The following is a 20,659-nucleotide window of genomic DNA, read 5'->3' on the forward strand; positions in this document are numbered from 1 at the left end:
GTTTTCTCTTAGGTATAAATGTAAGATTCACAACCAGCTACCCTTCCTAACTACAACCATTGAAGTGCTCACACAGCCACTATCCACTGTATAATAATAATTCAAAAAGTAGAACCTCCCCACCCCCCCCTCTCTCTCCCCAATGTCTATCTTTCTTTCTGGCTTTTATCTCTCTACCCTCCCTTTACACTGACGCCCTTTGGAAGATTCTTACGACCATATGAGGGGAAAATCATACACCCCACCGGAATCCGGGACACGTTCCTGGATCGGCGTAAACTAGATACTCATGCTTCCCTCACGTTGTATTATGATTTACCTGTTTCTATATAACCAACGTATAAGGTTTTATCTGTGCTGTTCTGAATATGACTTCCATTTGTATTTGTATTTGTACATGCAATACTCTTTATTTCTCAATAAACTTTGATGTGAAAAAAAAAAAAAAAAAAAAAATGTTTACTTTAGTGACCCTTTAACCACTTGCCGACCTCCTCATGTAGATATACGTCAGCAGAATGGCACGGACAGGCACATCAACGTACCTGTACGTGCTCTGCTTGACGTGGGTGGGGGGTCCGATCGGGACCCCCCCCCCCCGCTACATGCGGCGGTCGGTAAGCCTCGGGGAGCGATCCGGGACGACGGCGCGGCTATTTGTTTATAGCCGCTCCGTCGCGATCGCTCCCCGGAGCTGAAGAACGGGGAGAGCCGTGTGTAAACACGGCTTCCCCGTGCTTCACTGTGGCGGCGCATCGATCGAGTGATCCCTTTTATAGGGGAGACTCGATCGATGATGTCAGTCCTACAGCCACACCCCCCTATAGTAGTAAACACACACTAAGTGAACACTAAATGCTACAGCGCCCCCTGTGTTTAACTCCCAAACTGCAACTGTCATTTTCACAATAAAGAATGCAATTTAAATGCATTTTTTTCTGTGAAAATGACAATGGTCCCAAAAATGTGTCAAAATTGTCCGAAGTGTCCGCCATAATGTCGCAGTCACGAAAAAAATCGCTGATCGCCGCCATTAGTAGTAAAAAATAAATAAAAAAAAATGCAATAAAACTATCCCCTATTTTGTAAACGCTATAAATTTTGCGCAAACCAACCGATAAACGATTATTGCGATTTTTTTTTACCAAAAATAGGTAGAAGAATACGTATCGGCCTAAACTGAGGAAAAAAATATTTTTATATATGTTTTGGGGGGATATTTATTATAGCAAAAAGTAAAAAATATTGCATTTTTTTCAAAATTGTCGCTCTATTTTTGTTTATAGCGCAAAAAATAAAAACTGCAGAGGTCATCAAATACCACCAAAAGAAAGCTCTATTTGTGGGGAAAAAATTACGCTAATTTTGTTTGGGAGCCACGTCGCACGACCGCGCAATTGTCTGTTAAAGCGACGCAGTCCCGAACTGTAAAAACCCCTTGGGTCTTTAGGCTGCATATTGGTCCGGGGCTTAAGTGGTTAAGTTCTCAGCTCCGCCAGCATGACTCCCTGACTCTAGCCAGCTTGGTCTTATCACCATCACAAAAAAAATTACCAACAGGAAGTGATATCACAGTATGTGACCTCCACACAGAAAAATTACCATATAAGGATTTGACAACACAGGATGTGACAATACAGGAAACCCTTCCTACAGGGTTAGTTAAATACATAAAATAAAAAAATAAAATAAAAAAAGGTACGGCGCTACATATAAGATGATCACAAAAAATAATTGAATGATTAGTGAAAATGAGAACAAAAAAAAGTTCAATAAAGGTCCACAAGAGGACTAAGAAATGTGATATGAGTCCATAGTATATAAATAAACAGTGATGTTTAAGAGTAGAAATCCTCCACCGTAGAAGACACCCGATGAAAATAGAGTTGTAGTCTCCTTACCAGATGGTAAGACCGATATTGCAGCGGTCTTAATTAAGCCCAGGGATATTTAGAAGTCCTCCCAAAAGACTGCCTTGAATGCTGTGATAATTCTCATGTGCTGGGTGCATACCACCAAAAAAGATCCCTTCAGGCTCCCATGTAACATGAAACAATAAAGAGCCACATAGTGTGAATCCGTATGACAAAGGGTTTAATTCGGTAAAAAGGTGCGCACTTACAGTTAGAAGAACGTTAACCAGCATAAAAATAAGGTGGGTTGTATATGGAGTGGCGTCTCCTCTGTTGTTTTTCCTCCGTCTCGCTCAGCACTCCGTCGCCGTGTGTCTCCGGGTGGTGCGTGATGACGTCACAAGCTAGGCCACGCCTACGCGTTTCGTCACATACAGGACGTCGTCGGGGATTGGCTGCTGGCTGTGCGTCATCACTATGGTCTCTTAAATAGCCGCAAACCACCATTTTAACTGTGGGCGGCCGATATAAACAGGACCTGAAGGAGAAGGGCAAAAGCAGGCGTCCACGTGATTGACGTACAACGCAAGCTAAGTGTGATAGACGTGAGGAAAAAAGTACATAGTCAACTGTGTAGTTGGGAAAAAACCACGATGATCGCCATCTTGTGGTAAAAAAGGAAAACACAGGCAAAAAAACGGATTCCTAAGCTGCAGTGGAAAAAACAATGAGGGAACGCCATACATAATCCCTATATGGCATACAAATATTTAATGTACAATTCATAACAAGCATACTAGTAAAACCCCTACATAAGGAAGAAAAATGACCTTATTATGAGATAAAGCCTTACTTAAAAATATATTAAGAAATATTAAAAAATATATTAAATATATAAAGGGGGATATAAAAATATAGATATATATAAAAGACACGGGTGGTATTTAAGCATTATTTAAAAAACAGTTGATGTCCCAATCAACATTTAATCCATACGGAACAAAAGATTAAATACATACAACATAAATAAGACAACAACATGAATAATACAACAACATGAATACTACAACAACCAATGAACACAGTTTCTGACGAGGGGAGCTTATCTGCAGGTGTACGCCCATGGCACCATATTCATGTTAAACAGGCATATAGAGGTGACAAGAGCATATATCCGCTAAACCGATAATGCATTTGCAGAGCGGACACATCAACCCCAGGCGAACGTCTGTGCATAATCACATAGGGGCCCTTTCACTGGCAGACATGTCCTCACTCTACAAACACCCTTCTCCAACCTCAGGAAGTTTATCTCAACCAGCGTCAGTCTGCCCCATTGTGGGAGAAGTAACACTGGGTGACACTATGACAATACATATTAAAATACATGTTCATAAAATTTCCACGACACAATTGTGACACTTATATTGTAATTAAATATTTTTAAAAATTGCCCTTCCTTATCAATCTGCAGCTCTGTAATTTTCTGAGAATGCAATGCAATATGACTACCTGGAGTTCTCTATACACAGAATGTGTACTAACCACTCCCCAGAAACACCACACACCAGAAATTTCCTGCTTGTGTGATTGGCTCACCAATTTTCCCAGAATTCTGCCAAAGATACAAGTCAGATTTCGGGCATCCACTCAAACAATTTTTTTTATTTTTGGAGAGATACTTTCAATAGGAGCATGTCTAAAGGGATGCAGGCCCAGCAGATTTCCTCATTAGTGGAAAGGCACAGACAAACACACAGGGATTTCTTCAGAATAATAAAAGGTAGGAGTCTGCAACAAAGTTTGTTATAATCCTTGCAATGTACACACTGTAGATCACCCAGAGGGGAATGTCTTTTTCTCAACAGAAGTGGAGTTATTATTTAAGTTCATCCAAGTTTTATCCTTGTTCAGCCCTGATAAAAGGGGAGTGGTGTTGCCCTCAAAATGTGTTTAATGTTTTTAATTACTTTTTTTAACTGCAATTAAAATGATCTTAGACTTTTTTTATCCGGTGTAGCCAGAAGCTGGCTAGGTTACCTGCTGACAAGAGGACATGGAGCTGCATGTGGTGTTAGGGGATTGTTTCCCCCTTGTGCCCAGCACGGACTCTGTTGCAGTTTCCTGACTGCAGGACAGGCGAAGACCTCGGACAAGAGCAAGGGATCTTGGGATATGTAGTCTGTTGAGTCTAGATTATATGGAAGCCTGGCTATTGTGGACTACAAGTTCCAACTGGCTAGATGAGAAGACAGAATGCTGGGATGGCAGATAAATAGCGGAGAGGGAGGAAAAGCTGCTCTCTTTGGTCCATGGCCTAGATCAGCAAGGACACTGATAGTGGGTTGTGCTGTGGTCGTGCTGTGGCCTGTGCACGAGAGATAGAGAGTCATTGTGAGCAGGTGCGAGTGCATTCGCTGCCAGCAACATCTGTTTGTTCAGTGTCAGCCTGGAGGCCACCCTCTTTACAGCCTTCAGATCCAGCTGGACTGTGGCGCTGTGTAATGCGGGATCGCGCCATGTCCCAAGAGCAAGACTTTGCAGGGGCCTGCTCGTTCTCTTTACACTAAAAGACACTGCATGCAGACACCGTTGCCTTATTCATTCCATCAAGCCTTTAAGGGACACTTTGGTACACTTTGTTACACATTGAGAGAGTTTAGTATTCATCTTAGGCTGGGTTCACACTACGATTTTCCCGTCCGTCAGCCGCATACGATTTATATGAAAAACCGTATGCGGCTGAAACGGAGGGGAACGTATGGAACCGCACATATGTGCGTTTTTCATTGACGTTAATGTTAAAGAAAAACGTATGCGTTTGCCATACTGTTTTAAAAACGGCCGCAAAACCGTGGTTGAACACGGTTTTGCGTACGTTTAAAAAACGTTTTGCCAGCAAATCGTACGCACCCGGATGCATCTGAGTGCATACGATTTGCAATGCATTGTCTATCTATACGTTTTCCCGTCCGGGCCCGTACGTTTTCAATACTGAAATCGTATGCGGCTGACGGACGGGAAAATCGTAGTGTGAACCCAGCCTTACCTGCCAGGACACATTGTGCCCATCTTAAAGAGCTAGCTGAAGATGCAAGACTCTCACGTCAAAGGACTAAAGAGTATTCCCCCCACAAGGCATAGGCCCGTTCAATGCCTATCTAGGCCCACACAGCAAGCACGGACTACCTATTAGAGAATAGTGTTAAAGGGTCACTAAAGGAATTTTTTTTTTTAGCTAAATAGCTTCCTTTACCTTACTGCAGTACTGGTTTCATGTCCGCATTGTTCGTTTTTGCTTTGAAGTAGCTGTAATTCTGCTGTGATCTCCACACTTCCTGGTTGCCTGTTTCCTTATAACCATCGTACTGGGAGATTTTCACGGTGGTCTAAGCTGTCATTACTGTGTGTCTAAAACTCCTCAGAACCAATCAGATTCATTTTAAAAACAAAACACTGCCCTGGATTTGTTGTTTTTGTTCTGTGAGTCTTCCCGACTCACCTCTCACCCGGAACTTCATGTATGTACCTTTAACACCGAACGTGAAACTAGAGGCACATTATATGATAGATTAAATTCAATTTTTAATCACTTTTAAAAGGAATCAGTTAACTTTTATGTCTCTATACCCTGTAAAAAAAAATTCCTTTAGTGACCCTTTAAGGACTCTAAAGGTGTTTTGCCTAATATACACTAAGGGGCAGATTCTCGTAGATCGCCGCATCTATGCAGCGGCATAACGTATGTCATTTACGTTACGCCGCCGCAAGTTTTACGGGCAAGGCTACACGCTGTGCGCGTAAGCTGTACGCCCGGTCTAAAGTTACCCCTCATAAAAGCAGGGGTAACTTTGCACCAGACTTGCACAGGTCAGCTGGAGAGCAGCAACAGCAGCACCGTTACAGACGACCTGAGCAACAACACTTGCCAGGGGCAGCCGTGGTCATAGCACTACTGCGTCTACGGGCACGAAGGAGGAGGAGGAGGGCACAGGAGAGGATATACCGAGAGCGCATGGACATCTTTGCGGTGTATCGCATGTTCAGATTCGACACTGATGCCATCCTGGAAAAAGTCAGAACCCTGCAGGATGACCTCACCAGCAACACACACCGCTCACATGCAGTGCAGCCACTGGTCAAGGTACTAGCAACACTGCATTTCCTGGCCAGTGGATCTTTTCAAAGAACAAGTGCATCTGTGGCTGGGATGTCACCATGAGCAGATGTGTGCACCAGGTTGTCCCCGCAATCCTTAGATGCATGTCCCACCACATCTTCAGACCCACCCAGGAGCATCAGCGGATGAAGGCAAGGGCAGATTTCTACAAAATTGCCAGATTCCCACGCACCATCGGGGCCATTGGTTGCACACATGTGGCACTACAGCCCCCCCGTGAGACAGAGCACATGTACCGTAATCGGAAGCACTGGCATTCAATCAATGTACACCTGATAGCTGATGCCCAATGCCTCATATGGCACGTCCGTGCCAAACACCCAGGGTCCAGCCATGACAGCTTCATATACCGTCAATGCAGCATCCCAACAGAATTTGAACAGAACGTGTATGGGGACAGCTGGCTGGTTGGTGAGTGACATGGGTGTCAGGTATGACTGTCCCCCCCCCATGAGGCAGACATCACAAGGGGCACATGCACGACTAACATCCTCCTGTCTTTTCCCTTCCAGGTGACTCTGCATATGCACTGGGACCCCATCTCATGACCCCATTCCGGAATCCTGAAACCAGAGGAGAGAGAAAATACAATAAAGCTCACACACGTACCCGTGCAGTGGTGGAACGCACCTTTGGCCTCCTGAAGTCCCGTTTCCGATGCCTGGATACGTCTGGACGGACCCTGTTGTATTCCCCAAACTTTGTGTGCCAGATCATCGGGGCATGTTGCATTCTGCACAACTTCGCCATGAGAAGGGGCCTGCAGATTGACCTACGTGATGACCTGACCCCCCAACCACACAATCCCCCCCTAACCGAGGCAGGTAAATGCCATTCTCAAGGTCCCCGTGCTCCTCCTCTACTTCCTCTAAAGGAGAGGTATGGACACTGGCATCATGGGATAGGGTTGGTTGCGCAGCAGCCGATGACGGCCCAGCTCCATCCTGCACATCTGTGGATGACACAAAACATTCACATGTTGGAGGACCCACACACTTGTCACATGTTCCCCCCCCCCCACACATGCTACACACCAGATAAAAGATAAAACACACTCACCTGTCCTCAAGGGCTGATCAACTGACTCGAATCCCTTCAGGCCCTCCACCTGCTCCCTCTCCAAGCACCTGGCTATGACCTGCTCATCAGGTGTCAGCGAGATATTCAGGGCTGGTCCACCTCCGGTGCCCCTTCTGTGCCTCCTCATCTTGGCCACCTTCTCCTTCACGAGACGCCGCAAGTCATTGATTTTCTTGGCTATCTTGTCTGGGGTCCGTCTTGCATGGCCAAGGGCACTGACCTGTGTTGCAATCTCTGCCAAGATCTCCTCTTTACGGACCTTGCTGGTCGTGCCACTCTCCGATCCGTGGAGGTACTTGTTGTACCTTGCTATGCAATCAATGATTATAGCCTTCTCCTCTTTTGTAAAGTTTTTTAGCCTCCTTTCCTTAGGCACTGCTGCTTCAGACATGTTTAAATAAATACAGGACAAAAGTAGCCACACCAAACCAACCAAACCTGCTGGTGTACTTTTGCGCTCGACGGGCGCATGTCTGGGCGTATTTATACCCTGGGGCGTAAACGGTGGGTCGGGTTATCTCGGGGGATACGATAGGCGTAGTTGCGCGCATGCGCATTGGGACGCGGGACATGCTATCACGTGACGGCGCATGCGCCGTTCGTTTGGGCCTTCATTTGCATGGGGTCACGCTTCATTTAAATGGATCACGCCCACCTCCTTCCCACTTTGAATTACGTCGGCTTACGCCGTCTAATTTAAGATACGCTGGCGCATTTGCTTGCTGAATAGGCTGCTTGCCTCTCTAAGTTTCGACGGCGTAGTGTATCTGCGATGCGATACGCCCGCATAAAGATGCGCCGAGGTACACGAATCTAGCCCTATAACACACAAACCAATTAATATACACTTATTGGGATTATTTACCAGCAGAATATATTTTGGCCTAAATATATGAAGAAATTTTATTTTTTTATTGGATATGTTTTATAGCAAAGATATTTGGATTTTTTTTCGTTTATATATAATAAAAAATAAAAGAAACCCAGGGATGTTTAAATACCACCAAAAGAAAGCTCTATTTGTGTGAAAAAAAATAATAATAATTTGGGTACACTGTTGCATTACTGCGCAAATCGCCTGTTAAAGCAGCGCAGTGCCAAATAGCAAAAAATGGCCTGGTCATGAAGGGGGTAAAACCTTCCGTAGCTGAAGTGGTTAACACATGTAGTCTTGTGCTTTGGTGTGCATTGTGTTAAGGTAATATATATCATGATCGTGGACTTATAATACAAACGTCTGTACAAAGACGGATATCACAGAGTTTGTGGATCTACACATTTTGCCCAATGAGGACACTTGTGCATGCTTGATCCTAGGCCACTCTGTGTGTATCTATAGACACACAGGGCCAGATCCACAAAGAAGTTACGTCGGCGTATCTATTGATACGCCGCGTAACTTCTAGTATCCACAAAACAAGATACGACTGAATGGGGGCTAGATCCGACTGACGTACGTCTTAGTACGCCGTCGGATCTTAGGTGCATATTTACACTTGCCGCTATGTGGCGCTTCCGTTGATTTCCGCGTAGAGTATGCAAATTAGCTAGGTACGCCGATTCTCAGAACGTACGTCTGGCCCGCGCATTTTTTTACGTCGTTTACGTAAGGCTTTTTTCGGCGTAACGTTACCCCTGGGTCTATGAGGCGTACGCAATGTTAAGTATGGACGTCGGGCCAGCGTTGAATTTTCCGTTGTTTGCGTAAAACGTTAGCGAATAGGGCTTTGCGTAAATTACGTTCACGTCGAAAGCATTGACTATTTGCGACGTGATTTCGAGCATGCGCACTGGGATACCCCCACGGACGGCGCATGCGCCGTTAAAAAAAAAGTCATTTACGTGGGGTCAAGTTGAATTAACATAAAACAAGCCCACATCTTTGTCATTTGAATTCCGCGCCCTTACGCCGACACATTTACGCTACGCCGCCGTAACTTTAGAGGCAAGTGCTTTGTGAATACAGCACTTGCCTCTCAAAGTAGCGGCGACGTAGCCTAACCACGATACGCTACGCCTGCTTAAAGCGGGAGTTCACCCGCACATAACACTTTTTCCCCTTAGATTCCTGCTTGTTTTGTCTAGGGGGATCGGCTAGTTGTTTTAAAATATGAGCTGTACTTACCGTTTACGAGATGCATCTTCTCCGCCGCTTCCGGGTATGGGCTGCGGGACTGGGCGTTCCTATTTTGATTGACAGTCTTCCGAGAGGCTTCCGACGGTCGCATCCATCGCGTCACGATTTTCCAAAAGAAGCCGAACGTCGGTGCGCAGGCGCAGTATAGAGCCGCACCGACGTTCGGCTTCTTTCGGCTACTAGTGACGCGATGGATGCGACCGTCGGAAGCCTCTCGGAAGACTGTCAATCAAGAAGGAACGCCCGCTCCCGAAGACCCATACCCGGAAGCGACGGAGAAGATGCATCTCGAAAACGGTAAGTACGGCTCATATTTTAAAACAACTAGCCGATTCCTCTAGACAAAACGAGCATCCATCTAAGGGCAAAAGATAAAAAAAAACATCATTGGGTGAACTCCCGCTTTAAAATTACGCCGATCTACGTGGATCTGGCCCACAGTGTGGCTCAGCTCTGCTCTGCTCCTGCTCTCTGCTCACAGGGTTTGATTGACAGCAGCATGAGCCAATGGTGTCAGCTAGTGCTGAGCCTCCTGTGAGAGAGGGTGCTGCTGCAGGTGGGCATAGTGCCGGTTTGAGATCAGGCTAAGGTAGGTATTTTTTAGGTGGGGCTGGGGGGAGCTGACACAGAAAGTATTTTTTTTACCGTAATGCAGAGACTGCATTATGGTAAAAAAAAAAACATTTTTACCTTTATAACCACTTTAAATGAATAATGATTATCTCATTACAATGGCATCTGAAAGTTGATAGGATATATTAGGCAGCAAGTAAACATGTTGTCTCTGAAGTTGATGTGTTGAAAGCAGAAAAATGGGCATCACAGTTTGGTATATATGGGGCAGCATAGCTGCAGACCAGGATGCAGTATTGGAAGAAAGCAATTCAGCAGAGGTAGTGTGATGCTTTTGGGCAATGTTCTGCTGGGAAACATTGGGTTCTGCCATTCATGTGGATGTTGCTTGACACGTACCACCTACCTAAACATTGTTGGTGACCAAGTACACCCCTTCATGGAAACGGTATCCCCTGATGGCAGTGGCCTCTTTCAGCAGAATAATGTACCTGCCACACTGCAAAACATGGTTCAAGAATGGTTTGAGGAACACAACAATGGCCCAGATTCAGGTAGATTTGCCCATTACTTACACATGAGCTGCTCAGCTGAATTTCTCTGCGCTGGGGCAATTTTGCCAAATTGCCACCTGATTCAGGAATCGTTTGTTCAGTTAATTTGCTCCTGTTTAAGGCAAAGCTGAGGGCGCAAGGCCGTGCAAGTCAAAGTGGGTGTGCCCCTATGTAAATGAGGAATTTTCGGCTCAGCAGAGGTTTGCGCCGGGCGCGCGCATGCATAGTTAGAGCGCTGCCGTCTGCGCATGCGTCAAACTGCGCCTAGCATACTTTCAGGGCAAATCCTGCTCAGCTGCTTGCACTGAGCAAATAAATAGGAGCAGACTTGCGCAGGTTCTTTGCTGAATTTCATCCTGCTTTTTCCAACCCCCCCTGAGCAAGGAAATTCAGCCCATTTTGAAGAGATGGCACCTCCCAAAGGAACAAAAAAAAGGAAGGCAAACTTTGTGGCTGCGGAGATGGACATCTTAATTGCTGCACTCCAGCAACATAAAGAAGTTCTATATGGTGCCCAGCGGGCAAACACCACCGTTGCCCAAAGGAGGGCTATCTATGAAGCCATAGCCCTGGACATCAATGCCCTGGGTAATGAAGAGCGTTCCTGGGATGACATACAAAAAAAACTGAACGATATGAGGCACAGGGTCCGGGATAAACTGGCTCTTATCGGAAAATATACAGGTGGCACGGGAGGTGGACCGCAATGTAAGATCCGTCTTAATCATGAGGAGGAGCTTATTGCCCAAACTTTTGTGCAGGAGCAGGTGGAGGGACTTGAAGGGTACGACTCCACTGTCGGGAACTTGGGGACTGGTAAGTTATTTTTGTTTCATATCTGCTGTGCATCATGGGAGGGGGTAGAAGTGAATATATTTGTGGGTAGAAGTGAAGATGGAACTATTATTTTTGTTTCATATCTGCTGTGCATCATGGGAGGGGGTAGAAGTGAATATATTTGTGGGTAGAAGTGAAGATGGAACTATTATTTTTGTTTCATATCTGTTGTGCATCATGGGAGGGGGTAGAAGTGAATATATTTGTGGGTAGAAGTGAAGATGGAACTATTATTTTTGTTTCATATCTGCTGTGCATCATGGGAGGGGGTAGAAGTGAACATGTGAGCAGTGTGTTGCACCAGCAAAATATTTCGTTTTGGTGTCATCCACAGGTGGTGATGATGATGATGAAGCTGGGCCGTCTTCGGCTGCGGATCGACCCAGCCCATCCATACCAGAGCCAGGGGTCCAGTCAGGCACCATGGACATTCTGTCTATGCTGGTCCAGGAGGAGATCCTACCGGGGCCAAGTATGGTGGAGGAAGTTGTGTTGGAGGAGGATTCCTTTTTCCTCATCCAGGAGGACTCTGGCTCCCTCCAGGAGGATACCACCATCCCTGAGCAACCCACCACCCCCCCGCCCAGCACGTCATCCCCCTCCAGGGCAAGCCCCTCCATTGTGGACCCCTCCCCTTCTCCCTCTGTCCGTGCCCGAGCCTCTCCTCCCAGGAAGGCTCTGTCCAAAACGAGGCATATATCCTCCAGCCTCCGTGACGGTCTGCTGGAGGAGTAGGCCCTGCAGACCCGCCATATAGGGGACATGGTGGGAGAGGTTCGTCGTCTGGCGGACAGCATGGCATCCACCTCCACCTCTGTGCAGCATGCCCTCACCCTGCATGCAGACCGGGACAAACATGTCTCACAGAGCCTGGGGGAAATAAGTGGCAACTCCAAGGCCATAGTCACCTGCTTGGTGGCTCAGGAGACCACACCCGCTTTATTAAGCAGGATGGCAGCTGCGGTGGAGGCCAATACCGCTGCTGTGCAGGCCAACACCGCTGCAGTGCGGGAGGAGGGGAGAGTTACCCGCCGTCATCAGCGGGATACCACCACCCGCCAAATGAGGATGTTGGCCCAGACCAACACCATCCTCGCCCGCCTGGCCAACGCCATGGAGGGCATGCAGCCACCACCTGCGCGGAGTCTGGAAGTAGGGGTTGATGCTCCTCCCCCCCCTCAATCCCCACCCCATGCCTCCTCCGCACCACGGAGATTGAGGAGCCAGAGCCGGGGCACCCTTGGCCCAAAGAAAAAAACAAAAAAATAATATAATTTCTACATTTATTTTATGCACAGAATATGATTTATTTATTTTGTTGATATATGCTCAGGATATGAGTTTATTTTATTTTTGATATATGCTCAGGATATGAGTTTATTTTATTTTTGATATATGCTCAGGATATGAGCTTTTATATTTATTTGTAGTCCCTACACACGGTGAGGAGTGTATACTACAGTGTGACTGGTGTGTGAATGGGGGGGGGGGGGTGGCACTCCTGCTGGAAAAGGGGTGTCACCCTCTGCCATGTGAAAGGTGTATGAATGGACAGCAACATAATTGGAGCCTTGACGCGGCGTTGCTGCTCCCTAATACCATGGGGTATTGTTGGGTCTAATCCAATTTGGGGTGCATGTGTCGGGTGTGTGCTAGGGACTACAGTGGTGTGCATACATGCATTCTACTTGTGACAAGATCAGGGTGTGTTTAATGTGCAAAGAGACGTTCCACAAGACCATTCCGGATTGCTCTTCCCTCAGAAGATCCGGTAGTGTTTCTTGGGGGGGGGGGGTTGCGTGATTCGGGGGTAAGGTCAGTGCGTAGCTCAATGTGCATGCCCCTTCTTTGAGCAAAATTGTGGAGAATACTACATGCCCCGACGACTTGGCACACAAAGTTGGGTGAATACAACAGGGTCCCCCCTGATTTATCCAGACATCTGAATCGAGATTTAAGGATGCCAAATGTGCGCTCCACCACCGCACGGGTACGTGCATGGGCTTCGTTATATCTTTCCTCTCCTGGTGTTTGAGGGTTACGAAATGGGGTCATCATGTGAGGTCCCAGGGCATATGCAGAGTCACCTGGAAGGGAAAAGACAGGAGGATGTTAGTCGTGCATGTGCCCCTTGTGATGTGTGCATCATGGTGGGGGGGGGGCAGTCATACCTGACACCCATGTCACTCACCAATCAGCCAGCTGTCTCCATACATGTTCTGGTCAAACTCGGTTGGGATGGGGCTGTGTCGGTAAATAAAACTGTCATGGCTTGACCCTGGGTGTTTGGCATGGACATGCCATATGAGGCCATGTGCATCCACAATCATCTGCACATTTATCGAATGCCAATGCTTCCTGTTGCAGTAGATATGCTCGAGGAGCCGGGGGGGGCGTAGTGCCACATGGGTACAATCTATTGCACCCACAGTGCGTGGAAATCTGGCTATTGCATAAAAATCACTGATTGCCTTCTGCCGCAGGTCAGCCGTGGTTGGTTTAATAAATTGTGTGCCCATGCGTCTGAGTATTGCAGGGATCACTTGGTGCACACACCTGCTCATGCTGGATTGGGACATCCCCGCCACCATTCCACCTGTGCGCTGAAATGAGCCACTTGCCAAAAAATGAAGGGTTGCCACTACCTTCACCAGTGGCTGCACTGCCTGTCCCCGATGGGTCGGGCTGCTGATGTCATCCTGCAGGATTGTTACCAACTCAAGGATGACTTCAGGGCTGAAGCGAAACATGCGATACACCTCTTTATCACTCATCTCAAAAAGGTTGTAGCGCCCTCTGTAAATCCTCTCCCGTGCCCTCCTACGAGTCGGCTCAGTCAATAGAATATCAAGAACCATAGCTGCCCCTGGCATGTTGGTGCACAGATGTGAGGTCCCGAAAATGTGGGTGCTCTGCTTGTTCAGCTCGTCTGTCTAGGTGCTGCTGAAGTTGCGCGCTCCTTCAGATGACATTTGGCCATCTTTTGCTAACTTGCCCCTGCTTTTAGCAGGAGCAAGTTTGCCCGGGGAAAAAAGCTTGCGCGCTTCCAGCGCAAGATGCGCATCACACGCGCATGTTTCTGAATCATCGGCAGTACCTAATTTGCATATTCGCTGAGGGAATTCCATGAAGGCGCAACTTACACCCCGCGCAAAATTGTGCGAAAATTGCGCCGGAGCAGCTAGGCTGCGTGCGCGGGAAAATGGCCGCATTTCAGGCTTAACTGGTTTACAGAATCAGCCGCAAATTTGCATGGGAGCAAATCAGTACTTGCGCGGCGCAAATCACACTTGCTCCCGCGCAAGTGCTTCTTGAATCTGGGCCAATGAGTTTAAGGTGTTGGCTTGGCCTCCTAAACCTCCAGATCTTAGTCCAAACGAGCATCTGTGGAATTTGCTGGAAAAACAAGTTTGATCCATCAGACCCCACCTCACAACTTTCAGGATTTAGGATCTACTACTGACACCTTTTCTCCAGATACCACAGACCTTCAGAAGTCTGGTGACATCCATACCTTGACATGTCGGGGCTGTTTTAACAGCAAAAGGGGGACCTACTCAATATTAGGTGGGTGGTCATAAAGTTATGGCAAATCAGTGTATATTTGCAATTAAATGTTGTAGTGAGTGCTTGTTTTACGTTCTGTGTAGAGCTATGCCTGAATTTCCATGTATGATCTGTAATTGTGTAATGACAATACTTTTTTGAATCTTGACTAATGCAGGACTGCCATCTAGTGACAGCAATTTTAAATACATCCATGGAAAACTAAATCTTTTTAAAGGTAACGTATAGTGGTATAAAATATATTTCCTGACAGACTCCATGGCAGCCTACGTGTGGGTTAACCCTGCCTCCTCTCCAATGCTAAAGGGCCCCCTTCCCTATAGGTTTGATCTCACCGGTAAAGACTGTGTTCCTTTTTTGTCCTTCAACAATGGACCTACATCCGGTCGGATGCTTCAGGATCATCAGCACACTTACTATGCAGTGCAGCTCAGGGTCCAGCCATGGGTGGGCGATTAGCTCTTGAGGCACTAGATTCCCCAGTGGTGGAAGGGAGGTGGCCTGCGACTCTGTTCCTTCTTCGTGCATCCATGGCAGTCGTTTCTGTGTTATTTTATGTTGTCTATACCCCTCCATAGCCCTCTGTTGGCTTTCCTGGACTTTCTTTTGGTATGTGTGTCCCCTCATGGCGGCTGGATGCTGTGCGTTCCAGCTCGCTGCAGCGCTTTCAGCCATCGTTCGCGCATGCGCAGAGACCTCTGCCAGAGCGAGGCTTGGCTCACGCATGCGCAGACTGGCGGGATGCCCTGACGGCCGCGCAGGCACCATATGGCTTCCTCCAGACGGTGCAGGCGTGAGGTGAGGGGGCAGTGATGTCACGGGCGAGGAATTTAAAATCATCTGCTAGCTCCTGCCAGAGTGGGATTTTCCCAGGCAGTGAGCAGAATCGGTTGTAGCAGCACAGCTCCCTTAGTTCTAGTCTGCTCTGGTCTATCTGGTCTAACATGGTTTAGCCTGGTAAGTGCATTATAACCATTGGTCTTGTGGAATGTATATATAGGTACATACGAATGTGGTTATATTGTTCTACATATCTATGGCTGTTATTATAAAAAAAAAGAAGACAACCAGGGAGGGCAGACAAGATGAGTGGTCTCTGGTACGTTTGGCATTCTCAGGCCCTGTTTTTTTTTCCTTTTTGCAGACCACACGTGTTGTCACGTCTTCGTCCAGAGGTCATGGACAAGTCACTACCTTCATGTGGCCAGCCCTCACGCACAAGGTATGTGCAGGCGAGGGGAGGGGTTGAGGTGCAGTCACAAGTCTTGGCATTTTTTATGTCATATCTTGCCTCCCCCAGAACTTCTTTTTCTCCCTCTTCAGGTTGGAACCTCAGGTCGTGGTTCAGAATGACAGAGACCTTGCCAGGCCACAACATTACGCTCTTCGTCAAGATGAGCCTCTCCGCCAAAAATCAAGGAGACGTTCCCATTCCTCCTCAAACAAGGAGATGTTTCCATTCCTCCTTCAGTCACCGCACCCACCACCATGACAGCCGCTTTGGTTGCAGAGCCTGCTGGGGATGTGGGACACGAGTCCTGGAGGGCAAGTCACTGTGTGACCCATGTTTTGCCCAGGCGGTTGGAGAGATAGAGACACAAAACAAGATGGAGTCTCTTGTCAAGAGTGTGGTTCATCAATCCCTAAAGGAGTGGGGTACAACCAACAAGCAGAGCCAGTCCTCCACCCTATATGGCTCCCTGGCTGACTAGGCCCAGGAAGATCCAGGCACACTCCAGCCCCAAGATGCCTCCCCAGGCTCTTCGGTCAGTAAATTCTAAGGAGATGAATTTGTCGGAAGTTTCGACTTATCTCTGGTTTCCCCACTAGTCAAAGCGATCAGAGAGGTCCTGAAGTAGGAAGAGCTTTCCACTCTGCCGGCTAAGCAAAAGGAGAATCACCTGGGGAAGGATCGCTCTAACTTTCCGCTCCTGGTGAAATTAAAAAGATATTATTGACGAAGAATGGAGCAAAATGGACGAGAAAATTTCTATGTCAAATTAATTCTCTAGACTTTATCCCTTCAAGCAGAGGAGGTGAAATATCTGGGATTCCTCCCATTGTGGACGCAGCAGAAGTTGACGTTTTCTTTAAGGACGGGCTCGAGAGGACAATAGACCAAAGTCTTAAGAATATTTTCGGGTTAGCCGGTATGGCTTGCAAACCCGTCCTGGCCCTACCAGCTTTGTCTAAGGCTATGGAAGCTTGGATAAGAAAACGTGGACTCCGCACTATGGAGGTGTCTCGGAAGAGCTGGCCATAGGCTCGGCAGTCCAGGAACTGAAGCCGGCAATGGCCTTCCTGGGGGGCGCTTCGATCAGTCTTATCCGCCTGTTGGCCCAGGCTATGCTGTCCTTGGTCACTGCCGAGCGGGCCTTATGGTTACATCCTTGGCTCGCGGATAGGCGTCTGTTTGGTCAGAAGAGACCCCAGTCAAGAAGAAGCAGCATTTAGCGTTCAGGAGGAGCACGCTCGTACAGGCCCAGCCGGGACTTCAATAGAGGTGGATAGAGTAGAGAGTTCTGGGGGGTATACTCCCCTCTCTTCCTAGTTTTTATAGAAGATCGGTTCTTGGCATTCAGTGATAGATCTAACTTATCTAAACAAGTTCATAAATTATGAAAGATTCAAAATGGAGACTCTGACTACCATTCAGCAAGCTGTACAACCAGGAGATTGGTTACTCTCAATAGACTTGAAAGATGCTTATTTTCACATTCTTATGGCAGAGAATGTCCGCAAATACCTTCAGTTCCAAGTCAGGCAAGAACATATGCAGTTCACCTGCCTCTCCTTTGTGAGCCGACCACCTCAACCTGGGTATTATCGAAAGTTCTTCTGGCTTGGTGGCCCTCATCAGAACGAAAGGGATACACTTGTATCACTACCTAGGCGATCTCTTGGGGTTATCCCTAGTCAAGAGCAGCTGCTGGCTCACAAAGTGTAGATTACCTCCATATTGGTAGAATTTGGGTGGCTCCTCAACCAAAAAAAAAAAAAAAATAGAACCAGTCCAGTGCTTGGTATACTTAGGGGCTCCTCAACCAAAAAAAAAAAAAATAGAACCAGTCCAGTGCTTGGTATACTTAGGGGCTCAGTTCATCACGGTGAAGAACACATCTCTCTTCCAATAGAGAAGATCCCAGTCATCCGAGAGAGAATTTTTCTGGCTCTGAGCTTCTCATGCCTGAAGGCCTCACGGTGCTTAAGAATTATCAGCATGTTGGTCTCTTCGACCCCCGTGATCAAGGGGGCCCTATGGTGGTTACGCCCTCTTCAGTTAGTGTCTCTTCCACAATGGAATTCAGGGGACGTCAATAAGTCAATTCATATAACTTCATTTGATGGAAAACAGCCTCTTCTGGGGGCTTCAAACCATCGCTCCCGTCTCCTGGGGCACGGTCTCAGCCGATTCCAGCATCGCTGGTTGGGGGGCCCTCTGCAGGGCGGAACTTGCACAAAGCAAGTGGGATACCCATCCTCACAATCTGGACTCGAATGTCTGGGACCTTCGGGCAGCCTGATGTGTCCTTTAGTCCTTCACTCATCTCCTGAAAGGGGGAGTCAGTATTATTACTCCACAGCAGTCTCCTATGGAGTCTTCTATGGAGCCACCCTGCTCCAAAAAGTTGGGCCCATCATGTCTTGGGCCCAGAAATATCTGGCCTACATTTCAGCAGGCTTCATCCCCGGAGCCCAGAACGCCCAGGCGGACTTCCGGTTGCACACTCAGACAACAAGTGGTCTTTCGAGTGAATTCTGTCACTGGGAGTCAATCTTGAGGTAGTGCTATTCGCTTCCCCTGCAGTTTCAAGGAGAAAAAGTATTACACTCGTTGCACTTAGGCCTTTGGTATAGATTCTGTGACGGCTCAGTGGAGATTCAGGACGGCAAAGGCCTTTCATCCGCTCCCCCTTATCCTCAGGTTCTTGCAGAGGCTTTAAGCGGAAGCAGTCAAGGTGGTGATGATAGCTCCTTTCTGGCTGATCAGGCTTTGGTTTCCCCTCCTGAACCCGCTCAGCCTCTGGGACCCGGTGCCTCTTGAAAGGGAAGGACTGGAAGCTCTCGGGTGCGCCCCGAGAGTAATTTTTCACCCTTCTGAGCTTAAGGAAGGAGAGCTTGAATAAAGTTATGGGTGAATATGGGCCAAGTCTGTTGAGTTACAAAATACAAAAGCTCAGGGTATCCTCAGCTTCTTTTTTATTCTGGCCTAGATCTATCTCTATCCATCAGCTCTCTTAGAGTCCAAGTTTCAGCCTTGTCGGTCTTCTCTGGTACTTCATGGGTTGTTCACCCTTTAGCCTGGCATTTCTTCTGTGGGGCGTTAAGTCTCAGGCCCCAAAGAGGTCAAGGTTCCCCAAATGTGATCTTCCCCTTGTTATCAACTCATTGGGCCTGATTTACTATGCTCTGTGCGCTGCGCTGGTTCATGCGTTAATTAGTACTCCGGGTGGAGGCTTAATTGGGCGCATGAACCAGCGTAGCAGCCGGCGCATTGAAAGTAATATGTAAAGCCACGCCGAACTCCCTATAGAAGTCTATGGGAGAAATCAAAAGTGTTTATTTTAAAGACTAATCTGCTAGTTTTGTCCTAAAAAGTGTTTGGGGACCTCAGTCCTGCCCCAGGGAACATGTATCAATGTTTTTTTTATTTTTTAAAACGGCCGTTTTTTCGGGAGCAGTGAAATTAATAATTCTTAAAGTGAAACAATAAAAGTGAAATATTCCTTTAAATTTCGTACCATGGGGGGGTGTAATGTCAGCATGTGAAATAGCGCATTTTTCCAGCACTTAGAACTGCCCCTGCACAACATGACATTCAGAAGGAAAAAAGTCATTTAAAAATTCACACGCGGCTATAATGAATTGTCGGCTCTGACAATTCTAAAGGGATTCATTCATAAAACAAACAAAAAAATGTGTAGGGGTTCCCCCAAATTAAATTACCAGGCCCTTCAGGTCTGGAATGGATATTAAGGGGAACCCCGCCGTAAAAAACAAAAAAAAAAAAGACGTGCGGTTCCCGGCAAATATCCATTCCAGGCCCTTCAGGTCTGGTGTGGATTTTAAGGGGAACTCCACCCCAAATTGAAAAAAAAATGGCGTGGACTAAAAATCCACACCAGACCCTTATCCGAGCACGTTGACCTGGCCGGCCGCAGAAAAGAGGGGGGGACAGAGTGCGGCCCCCCCCTCTCCTGAACCGCACCAGGCCACATGCCCTCAACATGGGGAGGATGTCCCCATGTTGATGGGGACAAGGGCCATTGTCATTTGTGGGGATGAGGCCCTTGTCCCCATCAACATGGGGACATCCTCCCCATGTTGAGGGCATGTGGCCTGGTGCGGTTCAGGAGAGGGGGGGGGGCCGCACTCTGTCCCCCCCTCTTTTCTGCGGCCGGCTAGGTCAACGTGCTCGGATAAGGGTCTGATGTGGATTTTTAGTCCACGCCATTTTTTTTTCAATTTGGGGTGGAGTTCCCCTTAAAATCCACACCAGACCTGAAGGGTCTGGTATGGATATTTGGGGGGACCCCACGCCATTTTTTGGGGGTTTTTTTACGGCGGGGTTCCCCTTAATATCCATTCCAGACCTGAAGGGCCTGGTAATTTAATTTGGAGGGACCCCCATTTTTTTTTTTTTTTTTTATTATTTTTAATGAGCAATGACTGTATTCTTTATAGCCATGAGTACTTTAAACTTCCTTTTTTTTGTTTCACTTCAGAAATGACATCTTGTACAGGGACAGTTCTAAGCACGGGAAACATGCGTGTACCCCCCCTCCCCCCCCTGTCTGAAATTTAAAGGAATATTTCACTTTTATTATTTCACTTTAACCACTTGCCGACCGCCCACCGTCGTTATACGTCCTCACTT

This window comes from Rana temporaria, chromosome 12 (genome assembly GCF_905171775.1).
Source record: "Rana temporaria chromosome 12, aRanTem1.1, whole genome shotgun sequence".
Classification (NCBI taxonomy): domain Eukaryota; kingdom Metazoa; phylum Chordata; class Amphibia; order Anura; family Ranidae; genus Rana; species Rana temporaria.